This window comes from Crocodylus porosus, unplaced genomic scaffold (genome assembly GCF_001723895.1).
Source record: "Crocodylus porosus isolate Cpor-Errol unplaced genomic scaffold, CroPor_comp1, whole genome shotgun sequence".
NCBI classification, from domain to species: Eukaryota; Metazoa; Chordata; order Crocodylia; family Crocodylidae; genus Crocodylus; species Crocodylus porosus.
Window position 1 is genome coordinate 1,790,510 of NW_017728910.1, and position 7,159 is coordinate 1,797,668.

The 7,159-nt window shown below is 43.2% G+C and overlaps 1 long non-coding RNA gene across 1 annotated transcript in view; it reads left to right on the forward strand.

The window, feature by feature from the left end:
* The window catches only part of LOC109308686, a 14,909-nt gene extending 8,954 nt beyond the window's left edge, over positions 1–5,955 (forward strand). The window contains exon 3 of the long non-coding RNA XR_002100671.1: positions 5,945–5,955. This is a non-coding gene — a long non-coding RNA (uncharacterized LOC109308686). The remainder of the gene's footprint in view (positions 1–5,944) is intronic.
* Positions 5,956–7,159: the final 1,204 nt, after the last annotated feature.

Sequence of the window (7,159 nt, forward strand, 5' to 3'; positions counted from 1 at the left end):
AATAGTTAATAAAAAGGTTAAGCTAATAAACAGACAACATAACAATACAGATTAAAATTGACAGTGATAATAAAACAGATAAAGAAATTAACCAAGAGTTCCCACTTGGTTAGTAACTTATCTCGATAGTTCCTCAGTTAGAAGATGCACATCAAGTTGAATCAAAGGTCCCATTGGTACCCAAATGGCACGTGGTTGCTTTAAGCCAAGGGCAGGCTCAAGGCTTGAGCTGTTGTTGAGCCTGGAGTGAGCAGAGTACAAGGCCACAGAGCCAAATAGGGGACAAGAGCCAGGGGCCCGGTGCCCGAGAGGGGCATGACCAGGCAAGGGCCAGGGGCCAGTGTCTAAGAGGGTGAGACCTGAGCTAGTGTCTCAAAGCCAGGTCCAGCACAGTGGGCCTGGGCTAGAAGGCCTACCCATAGTAAAGGGCTAGAGGCCAATGAAGAAAGCCCACAAAAGAGAACATCATCATGATAACACCTACAAGGCTTAGAGCACGGTATAGGGGAAATTTAGAGCCATGCAATTAGCTCCTAAGTCTTGAGGTGCCCTGCAGCAGCATATTCACAGAGAGGGTCAGTGAGGAGCCTGGACACAGCAAAATGGAGACCAGTAAGTGTGCTGAGGAACCCCAGTGGGGGTCCAGTTGAACTAGGTCCATATGAAGGCCCATGGGCATCCTCCCTATTATTATGATTCCATGAAGATATGGCACATGAGAAGGGAAGGTGCCCTAGGGGTGAAGCACGGCATGGTTGCATCACAGCCATCCATTGGTTGCATCACACCAAGGGGCATAATAGCCATCCTTTGGACCCTAACATGCTACAGCATTAAATTTAGTACCTCCAATGTGAGGTACTAAACAAATTCATATGAGGCTGCCTTAATGTTCAGTAACAAATGTGCATGGTTTTTAAGTGATGCTAAATGTGCAGTAGCCTTTTTTACTGCATGTTATCATAATAACCTTTTTTTACATAACACTTTAATGTGCACTAAAATAAGCTACTGCACATTAAGGCGCATGTGTAGATGCACCCCCTGATAACTAAAAGAGGAGGGAGTGCTTGAAGAAGGCATATTTGCTGCAAGCATTTTCCCCTGGGTCTTCAGATATGTAATAGTACTGTGCAGTAAGTTCATATCTGTTTTCTTTAAATCTCACTGGAAAATGATATTTTTGGCCTATAAAAGGTATTTCTAGACTTCTGATAAAAAAGACCTGCACTCAGTGGCAGGATCTCTAGAGTGAGTGCAAAGAAGGTCTGCAATGATTTGTAAGCTTATTTCCTACTTATTGGGATGTGTAGTTTTAGAAAAATAAAGACATAAATGCTAGGTACAGATGTTACACTTAACATGTGTTAAACATGCAGAAAGTGCTTAAAGCCATAACAGGAGCACAGCACTTAATACACTTTAAAAATGGTGGATCACACTCTGAATTAACCCTAGAAGGATGTGCTATCAGACTAAAGCACTTGAGGTTACAATGCTTTTTTGAACCTCTGTACCACATCCACCACACGTTTATGTAGGTCACATTTGCTGGCATTCCAAGGGCCACCCACAGGGTGGGGTGCTTGAAAATAGTGGAGGGCTGAGGTGGAAAAGGAGCCACTCTGTCACAGGGGAGCAAGGTGTGAGGGGCGTTCAGCAGGGGAGCTCCTTTTCTACCCCCTGCTCTGCCAGAATTCGCAGCACAGTGAAAAGCAGCACAAGGAACTTGTGGGGACCCCCCACAGGAGGGGGGCTCTTTTCCTCCAGCTGCAGCCAGCAGTGGCAGCACAAGTTTCTTGCATTGCTTTTTGCAGGTGGGGGGTGCAATAGGAAACCTCTTGCTAGGCAGACCCCTACCAGCTTCCTGGCTCCAGGTCCTGTTGAGGGTTGAACCAGGCTACCCCATGGCAGAAGGGCTCCTTTCCCCCGGCTGCAGCCAACAGTGGCAGCACGAGTTCCTTGTGCCCCTTTTCACCATGCCAGGAACTCTGGCAGGGATGGTGGTTGGAAAAGGACCACAAGGACCACTTCCTGTAGTGCAAGCCCAGTCCAGGCCCCATCAAGACCCAAACTGAGAAGCTGGGGAGTTCTGCCTGGCAGGTGGGCTCCTTTTCCAACCCCCCCCACCCCCACATTTCCTGGTACAATGAAAATGAGCACGGGGAACTCTTGCCACAGATGCTGGATGCGGCTGGGGGAAAGAAGCTCCTTGCCATGAGGGTCCCCCACTACTTGTTGGCTGGGGTCTGGAGTGGGAAGGATCTGTACAGCAGGGGGACTCCCTTCTCTGCAAGCCACTTCAGACAGTCCCCAGCTGGTGGGGGGTGGGTCTTGGAGCAGCTTTCTGGAAACTTCCTGGGAAGCAGGTGGGAGGCAATAGAGCACTTTCCACCAGTGGCTTTTTGAAGGTCTGTACTTAGCCAAAGTTCTCTTTCCACTTACAACTGAGATATTTGGTTGATATGGCATGCAATCAAATTGACCATGTCCTAGTAGCCATGGTTCAATTACTGACAGAATGCTTAGAAAAGGATTACTGACAAAATGCTTAGCAGGAGAATTCTAAGCACTTGAAGTTGAAAAGGGTGATTAGGAACAGTCAGCATGGATACACCAGGGGCAAGTCATGTTTGATCAACCTGATTGCTTTCTATGATGAGATGACTGGCTCTGTGGATGCAGGAAGACTAGTGGATGTGGTGTACCTTAATATTAGCAAGGCTTTTGATATGGGCTCCCACAACGTTCTCACAGGCAAGCTAAGGAAGTATGGGCTGGATGAATGGACTGTAAGGTGTATAGACAACTGGCTGGAGCATTGGGCTCAGACAGTAGTAATCAATGACTCGATATCTAGTTGGCAGCCGGTATCAATTGAAGTGCCCCAGGGGCTGGTGCTGGGGCCAGTTTTGTTCAATGTCTTCATCAATGACCGGGAAGATGACATAGAGTGCACTCTCAAGAAGTTTGCAGATGACACCAAGCTGGAGGAGTAGTAGATACGATGGAAGGTAGGGCTAGGATTCAGAGTGACTTAGATGAATTGGAGAATTGGGCCAAAAGGAATCTCATGAGGTTCAACAAGGACATGTGCAAAGTCCTGCACTTAAAGTAGAACAGTCCCATGTCCCATGCACCAGTACAGGCTGGGGGCAGACTGGCTGGGCAGCAGCTTTGCAGAAAAGGACCTGGGGGTTACATTGGACAATAAGCCAAATATGAGGCAACAGTGTACCCTTGTTGCCAAGAAGGCTAACAGCATGCTGAACTGCATTGGTAGGTGTGTTGCTGGTAGGTAAAGGAAAGTGATTATTCCCCTCTATTCAGCGCTGGAGTACTGTGTTCAGTTTTGGGCCCCCACTACAGAAAGGGTGTGAACAAATTGGAAAGAGTCCAGCAGAGAGCTACAAAAATAGTGAGGGGCCTGGGGGACATGACTTATGAGGAAAGACTGAGGAAACTGAGCTTATTTAGTCTAGAGAAGACAAGACAGAGATGGGATTTAATAGCAGCCTTCAACTACCTGAAGTGAGGTTCAAAAGAGGGTGGAGCTAGACTGTTCTCAGTGGTGGCAGATGACAGAACTAGGAGCAACAGTCTCAAGTTGCAACAAGGGACATTTAGTTTAGATATTAGGAAGAATTTTCTCCCTAGACGTGTAGTAAAACACTGGTATAGGTTACCCAGAAAGTTGGTGGAAGCTCCATCCCTGGGGGTTTTTAAGGCCTGGCTAGACAAAGCTTTGGCTGGGGTGATCTTGTTGGGGATGGTCCTGCTTTGAGCTGGAGGTGGAACTAGATGACCTCCTAAGGTCCTTTCCAACTCTAATTTTTTATGATTCTAAGTCTAGTACTTCAGTATCACATCATGAAAGAAATATGATGAAAGAAATCTAGATCTTCATATATAGTACACAAGGAGAGCAGGTAAACTATTGCAGTCCTAATGTCTTACTGAGTATGTAACTACTAAGGTATCTTTTAACTAAGACATTATTCTTCATACAATTACCTGGATATTTCAACAATCAGCCCAGAGAAGCCTACTCTTACCAGTGGCAAGTTGAAGACATTGTACTACTTCATGCTGTGCCCCTGGTTATACTGACAGTGCTATTAAGACGGAAAGATTTAGATAATTTTTGTAAGATTAGATATTGAAGCATAGCCCAAATGGCAGGACTCTGCGAGTTGAACAGGATATATTATGAATCATAGGCTTGTGGGAAACATACAAGGAACATGATGAAACTTGCTGTAGCCTTACCCATCTGACTGTTACTGGGGCCTGTGACAGCTCTTCCTATACCACTGAGTTTCACCACCGGAAGGATCTTTAGAGATTTTAGTTCCAATACTTTTTGTCTAGTTTCAGTTTGGGTGGGGACCACTAGAAGAACAGGAATAGATTCATTTGTGAGTCAGAGATGTCAACGTTCCAGCTTTATTTTAATGGGGTAAGTATTTTAAAAACAAACTGTACTTAGGCTTAGTAATGCTGGCTATATTAAGACATCAGTTTTATACAACCTGAACATCTAACTCACCAAAACGAAAAGGGTGTGGTCCATGCACAAAAGCTTTCCAATTTTTAATGTGTCTTATTCCAAGTCCAATATACTATGCCAGATGAGCTGTATGTCTACCTAACATTTTGGGTGCTGTAATAGTTTATCTGATGTGAAATACCTATATTTGAGTTTTTAGAAGAGATTATTACCCACAGTCCTAACTAGAACTAAGGGAAGCTGTATGTATAGCAATACCTTTCAAGAGGAGTCTTAGGCTGGATACCCAAGATTATTATTTAGAACAGCTGGTCCAATGGGCTTTTGTTAAAATAGTTTATTTTGCAGTACATATTTTTTTCCCAAAAAAATCTTTTTGAATAAACCAATATTGAAGTTTTTTTGTTTTACTGTGTATTTGGAGTTTTCTTTTTTTGTTAACTGAAAATACTGGTTTTGTGAAATAAACCAGTTTGAGTTCAGTAATGCTTTTGATAATGTTTTCCAAATAAGCTATTAAAATCCTGAAAGCCTTTAAAGAGAGAAAAATCTAAGTGGTTCTCTTTAGTATGCTCTGAAATGAAAACAAGCTTTAGATTTTCCTTGAAAATATTTGGATTTTTCCATGAGTTTTCAAGGCCACAACCACAATGGCCACAATGGGTTCCTCCACAAAATAGTTCACCATTTCTTAATGGTGGAAAAAAATCAATTCTCTAATAATAGCAAACAGGACTTGAGTATTATAGATTTGAAGACATATGACAGCATCAGGCTTTCTATAAATGCACATTGTACAGATTTGGAAAAAATAATATTAAAAGGAAAGGGAAAACTTAATAATTCCCTTGAAATATTGCCAGTGGATACTGGACAAGAGGAAGCACTAGCCTAGAAGGAGGATGCAGCCTCAGAAACCTTAACTACAATATAGTGGAACTTTTGATGTGGGGACATTGTTCTGTTCTAGAGCAACATAGCACACACCCGTGCATGAAATAAATAAAACATGTTTCTCCAATAAGTGTGTATTGGAACTAGCACCTTAGAGCAACTGAGGATTAAATATCATCAGAAATTAATTTTGTGTGCTTTCTCCCTCTCTCCAAGAAGTGGTTCCTGTCACACAGTTTTGAGGAACATTTGTGAGGTGGTATGGTGAGATTGTAACCTACTTACCCCCTCACACAAAGACATAGGCAGTGCCTGTGCAACACTAGTTTGCAGATAGATGGAAGACTTCATTTTCTAGTCTGGATATTCTGTCACCTTCCACCACTGCTACATTTAATATTTTTTAATGTTAATAAATTATCAGGCAAAGACACATTCTTTAAATATGATTGAAGACATGCATCCAGATGATAGGAGGTTGGAAGAAAGCAGATCACTGTGCTCATTGACCTATTTAAACTTTAGTATTTGGAACAATAGTTACATTTTTGAAGGCTTGTAATAATAAGGAATTAATCAGCCAGCTAAGATCAGAGGAAAATGATATACAATTGAAAGTAGATACCCAACAGATAAGCAAACTAAACAAACCACTACCTTGACAGTAGGCACAATTTGAGACTTAACTAGGAGCCTTCTAACATCCTCCTTAATTAAAGTTTATTATGGGAAATTATTGGGTTTCTGCATAGTTTCATTAAGGGTGGTATGTAAAGTGCAGTTCATTGTAAACTGCAGTAGTAGTGATACTTTAAGGGTTAGAGGACTATCAAACAACTGACTCTTGTTAGTTTACATAGCTATAGGAATTTTTATTTGGTTCTATCTAGTTTTGCTAAGTGAATGTTCTCTACATATCCATGCACAATGCCAGATCCCTCTCATATTAAAGGAGAGTTTTGTTGATGAGCTTATGGATTTCTTATGGAGCTGTGGACTTAGGGACTTGTCTTAGATCTATGAAACTAGGTGAACTTCACTGGCTTTACCTAATTAATAAGAGTTTAAGTAAACTTAGAGACAGGTCTCATAAATGACTTATAAATAGGTTAGAATCAAAATACGTCAACCAAACTCTCCTATAATATGCGAGGGTATAGCAGGGATCTGGGTCTCCAGAATCTAGCCCTTCTCTGCTTCTTGTCTCCGAGCCAGGACCAAAAATATCATGGCAGGACCTTGCCACTGCAGACATGCTCCATTTAAACCCAGCATTCACTAAGGCTGGGGAGGGGAAGTAGAAATTTAAAAGGACTTTGGAGTTCCAGGTCAGAAAAGGCCAGAACCCCTGTAAGCAAGGGAACATGAGTTTCCACTGGAAAACAGAAAGATCCAGAGAAGACATACCTGGTGCTGGTGCGGCAGCATGGGCAAACCACTGGAAAGGAATACCCCAGAGGAGTGGCTGCAGAAGTGAGGAAGTCACGTCTTCCCCACCAAAGAACACAAAAGTCTGGGGAATCCAGGGAGCTGCAAGAGAAGAAAGAAATGAGGATGAAGACTGTCGGGGAAAACCGAAGGATCGGGCCCCAAGGTCACGGTGGGCCGGGGTGGCAATTAGATACGGACAGGTGGGATTAGCGGCGTGGAGTCTGGAGTTAGGGACTCGGAGCGGATTGAGAAAGAACAGGTGAATCTGTCAAGGGTGTCATTCATAGCACTGGTGGCTAAGGCTGGAGCATTTCGATAGCCCTG